Source organism: Hemitrygon akajei, chromosome 11, assembly GCF_048418815.1.
Source record: "Hemitrygon akajei chromosome 11, sHemAka1.3, whole genome shotgun sequence".
Taxonomy (NCBI): Eukaryota; Metazoa; Chordata; class Chondrichthyes; order Myliobatiformes; family Dasyatidae; genus Hemitrygon; species Hemitrygon akajei.
This window is the reverse complement of record NC_133134.1, coordinates 151,688,989-151,703,514: the sequence shown is the minus strand read 5'-3', so window position 1 is coordinate 151,703,514 and position 14,526 is coordinate 151,688,989. Positions and strand designations below refer to the sequence as shown.

The 14,526-nt window shown below is 40.9% G+C and overlaps 1 long non-coding RNA gene across 2 annotated transcripts; it reads right to left on the bottom strand.

Annotated features, from left to right (window-relative positions):
- Positions 1-3,240: 3,240 nt before the first annotated feature.
- On the bottom strand, positions 3,241-13,997 carry LOC140736133 (uncharacterized). Of its 2 annotated transcripts, none has more exons than XR_012100894.1 (4): positions 13,658-13,997; positions 11,722-11,821; positions 8,367-8,521; positions 3,241-6,720 (listed from the first exon to the last, which is right to left on the bottom strand). It is a non-coding gene; the product is annotated as an uncharacterized lncRNA (long non-coding RNA). The 2 variants fall into 2 exon arrangements; XR_012100895.1 differs by lacking the exon at positions 13,658-13,997 and adding an exon at positions 13,079-13,163.
- Between the last annotated feature and the right edge of the window lie 529 nt (positions 13,998-14,526).

Here is a 14,526-nt window from a genome sequence, read left to right as displayed (position 1 = left end):
TTGACAAAAACAGATGTTTATTAAAAAAACACTGGATAATTTAATGACCAGTCAATTGGTGCTGCAAAGTGCACTAATGCCAGGGATCCTGAAACATAGAAGTTTAATCACCTTGATTCTCAACTACGTTTCTCAACCCCATCTTCAGCAGTTCAATTAAACTGATGCAAAACAGCAGTGAAGCTATCAGTTCAATTCAATGCTCCTGAACCGGTGTTGAGGAGATACACCTCAAAGGGTAAGCTGCAACACTTACAGATTCAGTTCTCTGATCCGTGCTCCTGTTGTGGAAAGCTGCCTGCTGGGAGAATGATATTACTAAATTTGCCCTATTAGCAGAGTATCAAATCCCTAGCTGTGAGTTAAAAGGCCATGATACAATCTCTGTATGATGTTACATATACCTCCTCCACTGAATTATAGCCTTATAACATATCCCCATCTGCCTAGTATTTTTGCATTTTTTAATCTTTTTTTGCTAATGCCATTCATAATACCTGCTCTGCTATTGATTATTGAGATTATCAAACGGCAATTTAAAAAATCAAATATTGCTTTAAATAACTCAAATAACACTGATAAGTAGGAATCATAAACGTAATTGGCTATGTTGACAATTTAATTACCAATCTCTAAACTTGCAGAATTGACAGCACACAGAATCCTGGGTTATTCATTACTGTCTGGATATTAATGCATCAGTTCATGCTGCCAGCAAGCTACTTAATCCATAAAACATCTAACAAGGCATAAGACCCAATCGGCTGATGCTCGGGTATAATACAAGCTCGCAATAATATGTTCATTTGATATGCATTTAAATGGATTGTTTCAGATCCCCACAAGGAGTTCTGCTAAGAGCAGTAAGCATTGATGCCAGTCTGGTGCTGTAAGATGATAATAAAAATACTGATGGTATAGCTATGAATCCTCTTGTAACACTGACATATTTTATAGCACAAGTGAGCTTCTGAAACCTCAGCGATTCCTTCCTAGATGATAAAGTGTCTCAAGTGCTTATTTATGGGTATTGTGGGGTTACCAGTAAAAAAACAGTGCTCATTAACACAAAATCATACTAACATGGAAATATTTTCATTCTCTCTCCTTCAAAGCTATCTTGCAGTATCACTTTTAAACTTCTTTAATTCATTTTAATATGCTAATTATGTTTCCAATAGCCCTGGTTCCGTTTTGTGATGTTCCTCTAGTTTCTCATACCGAGGAAAAGGATTACAATTTGGAACATTAATTGAGGTTACTCTCAAACAAATTTTTATTGGCAACATGTGTTTAAAAGGAGTAGTTATCACAATTAAATATTTGCAAATTGTCGAATAAAGGTATAACCTGTTGGAGTAGAGCAATTTAACCTGTGTTCAGTCCTCCTATCATTTCATTTGAATTTCACAAAGCATTGGTTGTAAGGTCTCATGCTAATCACTAATATAAATGATTAATTTAGTCTTGTTCTGGAATAGCGGACCTTGAACAACATAAAATTTTCAAGATCACGTTTGATAGAATATATATTTTTGGCTGTTTGACGATCAGTGCTCATCGAATTTTGAACAACCTGAGTAATAATTTGATCAGAGGAAGTCTTCAATGCATGATTCCTGGGCTTCACATCTGAAGCCAAATATAATGGAAGGAGACGACTGTACATTGGATTGTACCTCAAGCACTCATATTTTCCCATTCATAGTTTTGGTACAGGCTATTCTTCCCATAAGCATTTCTGCTTATTATTGCTCAGAAAGCTTACTCAAGTAAATATCCTTCACAGTGACTGCCAACAGGGAAGTATTGTAACTAAGTCTGATTCTGCTCTCACTTGGTATTCCCCTGTCCACCAGGGAGTCACTAGAAAGGATTTAGAATGGAGGAACATTGCTTGACTTTCCTCACCAGCTAGAACTGAGACAACTGGAGACCACTTAGAGCTCTGTTTCATCATCAACACCACCCCTGTACATCCCAAATCCTCCAGTAAGCCGAGCTGAGAAAGCCACATCAGATGGTACTGATGATGCAATCTTACCTACCTACTAGGAGAAACTGAATGCTATGCATCACTCTTTGTTTGTTCTGGTTCCTATATCGATTTCATGATCCATTCTGTTGCTATCAGCATCTAGTCCCCTCTGGCAAAGTTTTCCAAGTATTTTGTCTTTAGATCTGAGTCTTAAAAGTTCCCCAAAACAAAGTCTGACAAAAAAGCAAGCAATCCATATTACTGACAGAGATAAGGCTTGTTAGGATGCATGATGTATTATTTATATATTTTAATTATTTAGAGATACAGCACAATAACAGGCACTTCCTGCCCATGAGCCCACAGTGCCTAATAACACCCATGTGGCCAATTAACGTACCAACCCATGCATCTTTGGAATGTGGGATAGGAAAGCGGAGCACCTGAAGGAAACCCACTTGGTCATGGGGAGAATGTACAAACTGCTTGGTGGGAATTGAACCCATGTCACTGGCACTGTAATAGCGTTACGGTAACTTTTGCGGCACTGCCCCTGTGTTATAATGGTTGTTACCTCATTAAGTATTATACCGCATGACTGGCTGCTTTCTATACATTCGTTCTGCTTTCCAACGATGCTTAAGGTAGAAAATTCCAGAACTCCGCACAGGCTATTCTTTAGCCCAAACTCAGTTTCCACAATAGTCGCTTCAGAATGCAGCAGAGAGCTTGTCTTCTCTTCCAGAATGACTATGATCTGCCTTTATTTTATTTATTTATTGAATGTAAGCCTTTTAAGCAGAATGCTACAGTGGATTACCTTCTGGAAATGACAATACACTCCCTCAGGATCAACAGTGACTTGTTTGACTCAGGTTTTATGGGCTCTAAGATGACTACTGAGGGTAATATGACAAATGCAGACTCACAGATGCGACAGGAGGTTTAGATTGGTGGGTGGTTTGTGAGATACTTTTCCCCATCTTCAGTGGTGATGGGAACAGCCCCAGGAGCCCGTGAGGATGTCGCATATCTTATTTATTTATTTAGATAAACAACACTTTAACAGGCCCTTCTGGCCCAACAAACCTGCACAGCCCAATTACATCCATGTGACCAATTAACCTACTAACCCGCATGCCTTTGTTACAGTACTTAGGCACGTAGGGTGCCGAAAACATCTGTACAACACTGTATTTCTCACTGTGGAGCAGAGAGTGAGTTTGTAAATCTGGTGGGAGCAAAAGATGTTGGGAATGGTGAGGGTGGAGTGTTGCAGGAGGGCTGAGGGACAGGTGGCAGAGAAGGAGTGTCAGGGCAGGGCGGGGGGTGATATGGGTGCAGACACAACCAGTTCTGAGACACCAGGCAAGACTACTTGATTCCAAACAAATGGTTTATTAATCATTACAGAATGTCTCTGTAGTGTTTCCCACTCCCTCCCTTCTCCCTTCCCCTGTTCCCAACCATGATTTCCCTCTCCCTGCCCTCTTCCTACTCTCAGTCCACAACAGATCCATATCAGAATCCGGTTTATCATCACTCACATGTCATGAAATTTGTTCCTTTCTGCGGCAACACTACAGAGCAATACATAAAATGACTACAGTACTGTGCAAAAGTCTTAGGCACCCTAGCTATACATATGTGCCTAGGACTTTTGCACAAGCTGTATCTGGAAGGAAGCCAGGTCTCACAGAGGAAACCCTCGTGGATATGAGGAGGAAGCTGAAACTCCTTACAGACAGCAGCAGAGTTGAACCCAGGTTGCTGGCTCTATAATAGCTTATGTCACTGTGCCACCCGCTAGTTTCTTGATGGAGGCTTTGAGCATTGCTCCTTTTCTTCTAACTGTATGGTAATCTTTCTGAACCGGAGTTTGGAATAAAGTGTTGGATTTTGGTGTCAATCATGTGAGCGACGTAGCCTACCCAACAAAGCCAACAGAGTGTAATTAGGACCTTGATACTAGCGATGCTAACTTTGAAGAAGACACTGATGTCATTTTTTACCTTTCCAGTGAATGTTCTTTGAGGACTGTCCAGCAATAACATTAGTGGTATCTTTTCAGTGACTTAAGATACCTTCTCTAGATATTCTGTGTCTCAGAAGCTCATAGAGGGAAGGGAGTCACTGCTGCCCAGTATCAAACCAAGAGCTTTGTCTCAGGTTTGACCTTAAGACACAATTGTTTTGAGTTGTCCAAAGGCTATGCTGGTGCATTGAAGATAATGGTGGAATTTATTGTCTGCTTTTGCAGAGGGTTGGCTCTGATGAAATGAAAAGTGATCTATGTTTTCTAATGTGCCTTCACAAAATGTTATCCTCAAATGCCATACAGGCATTAGAGAATAGCTTTTCCTGTATTATCGGTGGAAATAGTGACACTGATGCAGAGGTACCCAATTCTCAAGTCGATGTATATTTTGAATAGCTAGATTGATTCTGACACATATTTGGATGGAATATGTGAAGCTTTCCATCACAGACACTATGAGTTGTTCACAAATCAAGGCTACAACGAAAAGATGTCAAAGGATAGTCGTACCTGGAGAATTACATGAAAGAATAATGGATGAATTTCATATAGAACACTTGGGCATTGTTAACCTGAAGGCAGTAACTCGTAGCTTTGTTTATTGGTTCTTATAAAGACAAGGATCTGGAAGACTTAGGTTGTAAGTGCATAGTTTGTCGAGATGGCAGCATGCAGCCACAGCGAGTGTGGAAATAGCCTACAAGAGCCCTCCAGTGAATCTAGATAAATGACAGGAAGGGTGACATGAACAATCTTTAGTGCTTGTGGATGGCTATACAAAGTAGACCGAGGTGAAATATGGTACAGAAATAGGCCCTTCAGCCCATCTAGTCTGTGCTGAACTGTTATTCTGCCTCATCCCAATTACCTGCACCCAGACCATAGCCCTACCTACCCTACCCATCTATGTATTTATCCAAACTTCTCTTAAATCTTCAAATCAAATCTGCATCCACCACCTCCAGTGGCAGTTCATTCCGAACTCTTTCCTTGCTCTGAGTGAAGAAGCTCACCCTCAAGTTCCCCTTAAATATTTCACCTTTCACCCTTGATGTCTAGTTTTAGTTTCACTCAACTACAGTGGAAAAAGCCTGCTTGCATTTACCCCATCTATACCCTTCATACTTTTGTATACTGTACCTCTGTCAAACCTCCTCTCATTCTCCTATGCTCCAGGGAATAAGGTCCTAACCTATTCAACCTTTTCCTATAACTCAGATCCTCAAGTCCCAGTAACATTCTTGTAAATTTTCTATGCACTCTTTCAATCTTATTGTTATCTTTCCTGTAGGTAGGGTGACCAGAACTACACACAATACTCCAGATTAGGCCTCATCAAAGTCTTACACAACTTCAGCATAACATCTCAACTGTTGTACTCAGTATTTTGATTTATGAAAGCCAATGTGCCAAAAGTTCTCTTTATGGCCCTATCTATTTATGATGCCACTTTCAAGGAATTATGGATCTATATTCGGTGACCCCTCTGTTCTATACCTCATTGCCCTACCATTCACTGTGCAAGTCCTACCCTGGTCTGTCTTCCCAAGATATCTTTACCTTTATCTTCAAAAAGAGGTCATGTCAGACAATGGTGCACAAGTTTATCCTTTAAGTCTGAGCAGTCTGTGAAAATAAAATAGAATTTAACATCACTTCTCATCTCCTCAACAACCCTGCTTGAAGTGGAGAAAACATGAGTTGAATTTTCTGAGATCTTCAGATAGTTTGGAGATGAGAAGATCTTATAGTAATGCACAACCCTTAAATTTACCTCATAAAAGTTAGGGAGAAGGTCAAAAAAGTTCACATCTATCAGTCAGTTTTAGTGAAAGTTACCTTAGCGAATACTGGTGATGATTAAGAGGTGAGTCAAATTGTTAAAAAAGGGTTGAAAAATTATAGTAAATGTGACATCAACAACATCTATTAAGTCTTCAAGAAAAAATACACAAGAAATGTTGAGTTGAGAAGATTGAAGAGAGTTTGAAGGTATGCAAATTGATTCATCTGGTGTATTTGTAAATTTTGTTAACTAATTTTGTCCTGTTAAAGGATCTTGGCCCAAAACATAGAATTGTTATTACCTTCCATCGACACTGCCTGACGAGCTGAGTTCCTCCAGCATTTTGTATGGGTTACTCTGGATTTGCAGTATCTGCAGAATTTCTTGTGTTTATAATTAATTTAGTTCCTCTTTTTTCTGAAAGGGGGAGACAGTATAGTATATCTAAACAGGTTTCACATTACTTCTGAAGTGTTTGATCAATGTATTATTGGTTAAAAAGAAATGAATGGTCTGCATACCAGAAAGAAACCTGACACAACTTTTGGAACTCTCATGTATCCCCCCATAAGACTACACACATTACTCATGTCCACACTAAAGAAATCACTACTATACATTTTACATTAGGAAAACAAAACAAGAAGACACTGCTGAAGATTAGCAGCTGGAGTGAGGTCCCATGTTTCTGGCTGCAAGCACTTTAGAGATCTTCTTAGATCCAGATGGGTGAGCATAATGGCACATTTCCTACATTCTGGTGCGCATATTACTTCAATGTCCTCAATTTGCTCTCTTCAATCGACTTCAACCCAGCACTCCTCTTACCAGCTCATTGTCAAGGTGCAACAATTCTGCTCTATAGTGCATTTCTTCTCAGCTCCGAATGAAAATCAAAACATTGCAGATACTGAAAATCTGAAAATAAGAGCAGAAAGGTTAGAAAAACTCAACAGGTCCAGCAGCATCTTTTTCAGTTTCAGATACAAGACATTTCTGCTTTCATTTTGCTAATGTTTCAGTAAATCTACTTTTTATACAATGTCATGACTCTTTCTGATGGTCACCGTTAACAAATGAACTCCATCCATCTATTCAACTCCTATCATTTCTCCCTGCCTGTGGTTTCTTTTTATTGCTACTGAGAGATGATTAAACAGCAGCAAAAGGTAGAAAATCAGAACTAATCCCTTGGACTCTGAGAAGCCTGACCTATAGCTGAATGGCATGGCCAAATGCATGACTATTGGGATTGTGAAGATGGAGCATCTCACAAAAACTGCTGGAGGAACTCAGCAGGCCAGGCAGCATCTATGGAAAAGAGTATAGTCAACATTTCAAGCTGAGACCCTTCAGCAGGACTGGAGAAAAAATGATGAGGAGCACAGTTAAAAGTGAGGGAAGGGGAGGGAGAAACACAAGCTGACAGGTGTAAACAGGAGTGGGAGCGGTGAAGTAAAGAGCTGGGATATTGATTGGTGAAAGGGATACAGGGATGGAGAAGGGTGAATCTAAGATGAGAGGACAGAAGGCCATGGAAGAAAGAAAAAGGGGGAGGAGCACCTGAGGGAAGTGATGGGCGGGCAAAGAGATAAGGTGAGAGAGGGAAATGAAAAAAGGAAGTGGAGCGGGGGGGGGGGGGGGGAATGCCATTACCGGAAATTCAAGGAATCGATGTTCATGCCATCAGGTTGAATGCAACCCAGACGGAATATAAGGTGTTGTTCCTCCAACCTGAGTGTGGCCTCATCATGACAGTAGAGGAGGCCATGAATTGACATCGGAATGTGAATGGGAAGTGGAATTAAAATGGGTGCCCACTGGGAAGATCCTGCTTTTTCTGGTGGATGGAGCATAAGTGCTTGATGAAGCAGTCTCCCAATCTACGTCAGGTCTCACCGATATACAGGAGGCCACACCAGGAGGACCGGACACAGTATGTGACCCCAACAGACTCACAGGTGAAGTGTCGCCTCACCTGGAAGGACTGTCTGGGGCCCTGAATGGTAGTGAGGGAGAAGGTGTAGGGACAAGTGTAGCAGTTGTTCCTCTACAATCTCCTAGTGGTCATCCTGCTGTGAAACTCTGGAGATGGTATGCACTATACATCTTGGTAGGCAAAACGTATGCTTAGTGTGCGGATGGAATACTAATAAAGTAGGCAGTATTTTCCTGGATATGTTGAGCTATTTGAGAATCATTAACACATGAGATTCTGTAGATACTGGAGATCCAAAGTAAGGGTGTGGGAGGAACTTAGCAGGTCAGCCGCCATCTATGGAGAGGAATAAACAGTCGACATTCCATGCTAAGACCCTTCATTAGGACTGCGCTCATCCAGTCAAGTGGAGAGTACTCTATCACAATTTGGATGTGTTGGCATGCTTCCCAATCATGTCACCCACATTTACAGAGGAACTGAGGATCTGCCTCAGTCATGACAGCTATGATGCCACAGAGATTGGGAGACTTATGAGATTAGAAGATGGGTCATGATCAAAATGTCTCACCTATCATCTTTGCACCCTCAGCTCACATCTCCCTTATCTCAGTCAGTAACTCACTTGTTTGCTGAGGCGTCCTGTCATTCCAGCTGCAGCGTGAGCAGTTGATGTGGGCTTTGGGACCTACAGTGTCAATAGTTGTCTTCATACTTTACAAACTTAAGCTCCAAACCTTTCCAGACATGTTCCAGTTTTCCCAGGACAGTTTACAGATTCTATGAGAAAAAAAAACCTTTCAAGCAAGCAGCTGTGAGGTTTTCAGTGTCTGTTCACACGCTTGCCCACCAACCCCTCAGGCCGTTCATCGCATCGCACACTTGAGCTGCTTCCATTACAGAGTTCCAGGAAGATCATGAAGGCCTTGTTAATATTCAAAGGCGAGTTAATATTCAAAGCTCCTAATGGGTAATTTATAGCTATCGAAATCGGCAACCTACTCTCCCAGAGGAGGTGCCTGTATACAGCCAGACATTCTTACAATAACTGCACAGTATAGCAAATTGGAGTTGGATTCCTGTCATGTTGTAATTTCCAGCAAGTGTAACCCAGAACCAACTCTTCAAACACAAACTGACAGGAGCGAAAATCCAAATCTGAATGCTCATTGTTCATTACTAATGGGAGAGGAGAGCCAGAGAGTCATCAATCATGGAAAAAGGCCTTTCAACCCATCAAATCCATACTAACCATTAAACACTTTCTTACTCCAATTGTGTTTTATTTCCATCAACTCTGGCTAGATTCCACCACACAACTGCACACCAGGGGCAATTTACAACAGCCAATTAATCTATCAATCTATAGTTCCTGGTTTGCAGGAGGAAGCCAGGGGAAATGCATACAGTCACAGGGAGAATGTGAAATTCAGAACGCAAAATCATGGCCGAACCTGAGTCTTTGAAACTATGAAGCAGCAGCTCTATTAGTTATGCCACTGTATCACTGTGCTGACTATAGTCCTATTTAATCTGTACAAGTGTTCTGGAGGTAATTTTGAATCCCCTCATATCTGAGATCTGCCTATTCAACACTGCTCGGGGATCAGTTTCAGTAAATTGCTGATAAATCTACTGAGTCATCAAAAGAGCAAAATTTTGCTTAAATATTTAGTAATGTCGATCGATATAAAGTTGGTGCACTCTGTGTACTCTCAATCTTTAACAGAGTCAATCGCAGATTGATACATGTGAGTCACAAGAAGTTCCAACAAGGCACGTGCAATTTATTGAAGGTCTGTATACTCTTATGTAGCTCAAAGAATAGGTAGTCACGTGACACTAAAGGGAGACAGCTCTAAAATAGGGGTTCCCAACCTGTTTCATGCCATGAACCAATACCATTAAGCAAGGGGTCCGTGGACCCTAGGTTGACAACTCCTACTTAAAGCAACAATTAATGTTTACAGCCAGTATTACAGTATTATAGATATTATACTGAGATATGGCAATTTTAGGTAATATTTGATATTCATTTCTTGGGTAAGATTTATATAGTGCCTTAAATGCTAATGGTAAATTTGACATTTAATGATAGTGTACAATGGCCATTATCAGACTGCACAGCATTAAACAATTCTCCTCATTTTCATTTTGTAGTTAAATAATGACCAGTTGATGGAATATTGCTAGATTTATGCTATCACCTAAAAAAAGACCAACTTAAAAAATCACCTCCTTTGGTTGTGGGATTAGTGTGTAATGCTGTGCACAAGGGCAATGTCATGCCATTCTGATATTCGAGACAACTCTGCTGCTCTGCTGCTTATCCCTAGACAATAAGGGATGCCAGTGCAGAGACATGGTGTGACATCATTACATTACCATCTGCCTGACCTTAGACCTTTACTGCATGGCACCTGAGAAGTCACACATTGGAATCACACGGGGTATAAGTGTGAGCAGGTGTTAATATAACAGTTTACCACTATACCATCAATTCTACGTTATCAATTTTGAAGTTACTTCAAAATTCAAATCTTTTGTTGTCTACTCGTTAGAACTCAGTGACGGTTATTCTTGACTTCTAATTGTATTCTAAAGGAAACAAGTAAGCATTTTGCGATTTGACTCTGGTTTGAGTCAGTACTTAAGTGTGAGTAAAAGGGAAAAACAATTACTGGTGAAAAGTGTTTTACCAAATAAGTCCAAATTAAATAATAATAATGAACATGGAACATAGAACGGTACACCACAGGATCAGGCTCTTCCGCCCATAATGCGGTGCAAAACCAATTAAATAAGTAACGAAATTGCCAACAAGCTGATCCCCTCTGCCTACTCAATGTCCACATTCCTCTATTCTCTTCACATTCATTGTGCCTTTCTAAACATCTCCTCTGAAATTACCCCTCTCAATTTAAAAGCATGCGCTCTGGTTTTAAACATTTCAACCCTGGGATACTGTCTGTCTACTCTATCTATGCCTCTCATAATCTTGTAATCCTCAGTCAGATCTCCCATCAGCCTCCGGCGTTCCTGAGTAAACAACCAAATTTTGTCCAACCCCACATTATAGCACATGACCTCTACTCCAGGCAACATCCTGGTGAACCTCTTCTACACCCTCTCCAAAGCCTTGAAATCCTTCTGTAACGGGGCAACCAGAGCTGTATGCAGTACTCCAGATGCGGCCCAACTTGAAATTTATAAAGCTGCAACATAACTTCCTGAAAGATTAATAAGTTAGCAAAACATTCTCATTTAAAAATCTCAGTGACTGGTTACAGAACTATAGCAACACGTGAGTTTTGTTCTTGCATTTTCTCTATCCATTTTGATTTTAACTTTCTACATTTAGATAAGAAAACAATCAGCAAATAGCTATAGAAGAATTAAATTGATATCTCATATAGAATGATCGTTGTACTGTCCACACTGGATAGTTCTGAATCTGAAATAAATGCTCCTGTACATTCTCATTGTAAATTTATATTTTATGCAGACATATTGTGCACTCATGATTTTTCTTTGATCTCCTCTTTGAGAATAACGCAGAATTTAATCTGGAAATTGAATCGAAGTGAAATCTATAAAAAGAAACTCTAAGCAAGATCCATCTCTGTTTATGCGTCTTTACTGCGAATAAACAGGGGAGAATACAGACATAAACATTTCTCATTCAGTGTGTAATATCAATTCTCAAGTGAAAAAGGTAATGAATTATCCAAGTGAATGATGGATGGAAAAAATTAGTGGCCGTAGTTTCAAAGCTATGGGATGCAGCAATTGTTAATAGGTCTATTTGCAGATGTGTTAAATCAGGGCGATTTTTGCTCTATGCGCTCTCTCAAGGGTTAAACCTGCACTTTATTAAACAGAGAATAAATAATATTTGATGTGTTCTCAGCCTCAGTATAAATCTCGTTCTATATTTCCAAAATGCAGGCATAGCAAACATCAAGTATAAAATGTTTTACCTATGCTTTACCTTCTTCCCTCCTCAACCTGGAATCTTTAGGGAATAACATTGGATCATTCCATCCAAATCAGTAAGATTTTTTTCCTGCAGTGCATATCCTTGAGAAAGAGGAAAGGTAGGAAATGATTATGCTCTTTCTTCACTAAGAATTGAAGGCACCTCTCTTGTCTTAAGCGTATGATTTGTCTCATCAGTAGCTGTGTGCATGCAAAACCAAACTAGCTGCATTGTTTGTGCTAAATGCAGAACACCAGAGCATCAGATTATCTATAGGCTTTTCCAGATGGCCTACCTTTTCCAGAGATGCTGCGTACAGTTGGATGGAAAGGACAGTAGTTTAGTGCATGTATGGAAAGGTGCTTGTGCATTTGAGTATTTGCCCACATTTATATCAAATACTGAAAGATTAATGTAAATGGGAACAAAATGTGACTGCATTTATTGAAACCAATTCATGAAGCTGTACTTTCCAGCATGCGGAGGGGAAAAGAACTCCATAGACAAGGGATAAAATATTATCTGCTATTTGCAGTACCGGAGCTGTTGTGTGGTGCAGATGTGTCTGGTATAAAATCAGTCACAAGAATAAGCCTGGGACCAATAACGAAGATCAGAAATCCTCCCTGCTTTAGGAGCATGTTGCAAAAATATTGTATAGATTATGGCTCACAGGGGAAAGGTGAAACTTGGTTAGTTTTACAGCTGTGTACTTACATTTTTAAACCCTGCTCACATGCTTCCTTTCAATACTGAACAGCTGGTTGCGGTGAACAAATAAATCAGCTTTCTCGTTCCCCCCCCCCCCCCCCCCCCAACACAGCATAAAGAATCTGTCATGAAACGCAATGTTTCCTCTGTTCTCATTCAGGGGCAGTTATCTTGGGAGACTAATGTCTGGAGATCCTCTCCTGGTCAGTTATCACAAGTGACCAAAGCGACTTCATTATTCAGCTCCGATAGGAAGTCCTACAGAAGATTAGTGCTTACTAAAGCAATTCACAAGGAGTCAGGGGGAAGTTTCACAGAGGTCTATCCAAACAGATCTTCTTCTACTGCTGGCTAATCGACAATCAGGATGACAAGTGTTATCCCATTGTTATTGAGAGAAACATCATTACATGATAACGAATAAGTGGCCTGCCGAGTCAACTTGCATCTTTAAAACTAACCATCCCCAAGTACTTTCTGTTTTATTGCACAAACAGCTGAAGAGAGAGATAAAGGGCAAAAATGAAATCAATACCATTTCAAGTTCCACCTTTTCAAGACATTTCTATTGTCTTCTTTAGCAAAAGAAAACTTCCAGCAGATTTAACACAGTTTCTGTCGATATCTATTATTATATCGATGCTTACCATACATAGTAGGGACCTACTGAATCACTAGGACACGTTAGTGGTAAGACGAGATACCTCTTTATTTGGCCTGGCTAAAAATAGCAGTCAAATGGCAGAGTCCGAACTCTGCAGGACGAGTAGTCAATGGGCTGAGTGAGCGATTGAACTCCAAATACTCCAGGTTCGGCAATCTGCAGCTGACAGGCTATTTTTTGCCATGGTTGACTAAATATGGTCAGGGAGGGAGCGACTCTGAACCTACTGGCTGCCGGTAGTGCATGTTTCAGATGCTTAGCTGGGTATATAAGTACTAGAAATGTGGTCCCTCTTTCTGATTAGAAAGTGTTCTCAGCAGCCCCCTCCTGCGTTGTGTGAGTGCTGACCTCTGCTTCTGTCTGACCTCTGGAGGGGAGAAGGTAGCTTCCCACTCACCACAGCTCATACGAATCAAGGTGTTCTGTGTCACAGCATCCGTTCAAGTGAACGTTGCCTCTCCTAAACTCCTGGTTTTGTCCTTCGGTGTGTGGTCTGCCTCCCTTTCTGTCTCTGTCTCTGTCTGCCTGTCTGTCTCTCCCTTCAGCTTTTGGCTTGTCATACCTTTTAACACACACCAACGTGGCAAGGCTCCTCTGCAGCAGGATGCGAAGTGTTAGGGGCTGCAAAATTCAGAAGGAATTTCTTCATCTGAGGACTAACACCACCACAGGGCCCCCGTTTTCTGCATAAGAGATTGCCTATGAGAGAAGGCTGACGGCTGCTGCATGAAGTGCATATTGTTACCTCGTGATACTGTGACCCTCCTCTATGCATCTCTAACTCTCCAAAGCTGATTCAGCTTTCAGCTACTGCTCTGGTGACACAACTGCTGTAACAGAATCTCTGATCCGGTATGTCTTTCTCTTCTTTCTTTCGCCTCTAAGCTGCTCTTGCGCCTGACAGTAGGGGTCAGTTGCCCCCCCCACCCCCCACCCGTGCAACATGCTCTCGAGTCTGTGTGCCTGTCAGTCTGTGTGTCTGTGTCTGTGCATACAAGCCAGTGTGATGATGGGAGCCGGTGCGAGTGTGTGGGAATGCAGAAGGTTCTGTGGGTTTAATTCTGCCGTGCTGTACTTTGTATTTAACAAATACTGCAGAGCAAGCAATGGGCTGGAATGATCTAAACAGAAACGGGAGACCTTTGGCATGCGATCACTCTGAAAGGTTAAAAAGCCTTTTATGCTTAATGCTGAGACAGGCTGCTTGATGGATGCTGATTGAAGTGATGTAAGGAAAAACACAGTGATAAATAACAACAATAATAATAATTACTTAATAACAGTGACTGGAGTTAGTATGACCCAAGAGCCAGAAAGCGCAGCGTAATAAAAACTTTCAACCCATGTTCTTAAAGGAGAATTTTTAAAAATGAACAGTGAACTTCACTGAGGGAAGGGGGGGGGAGTAGAACAGTGGTTGAGGTGGGAGGG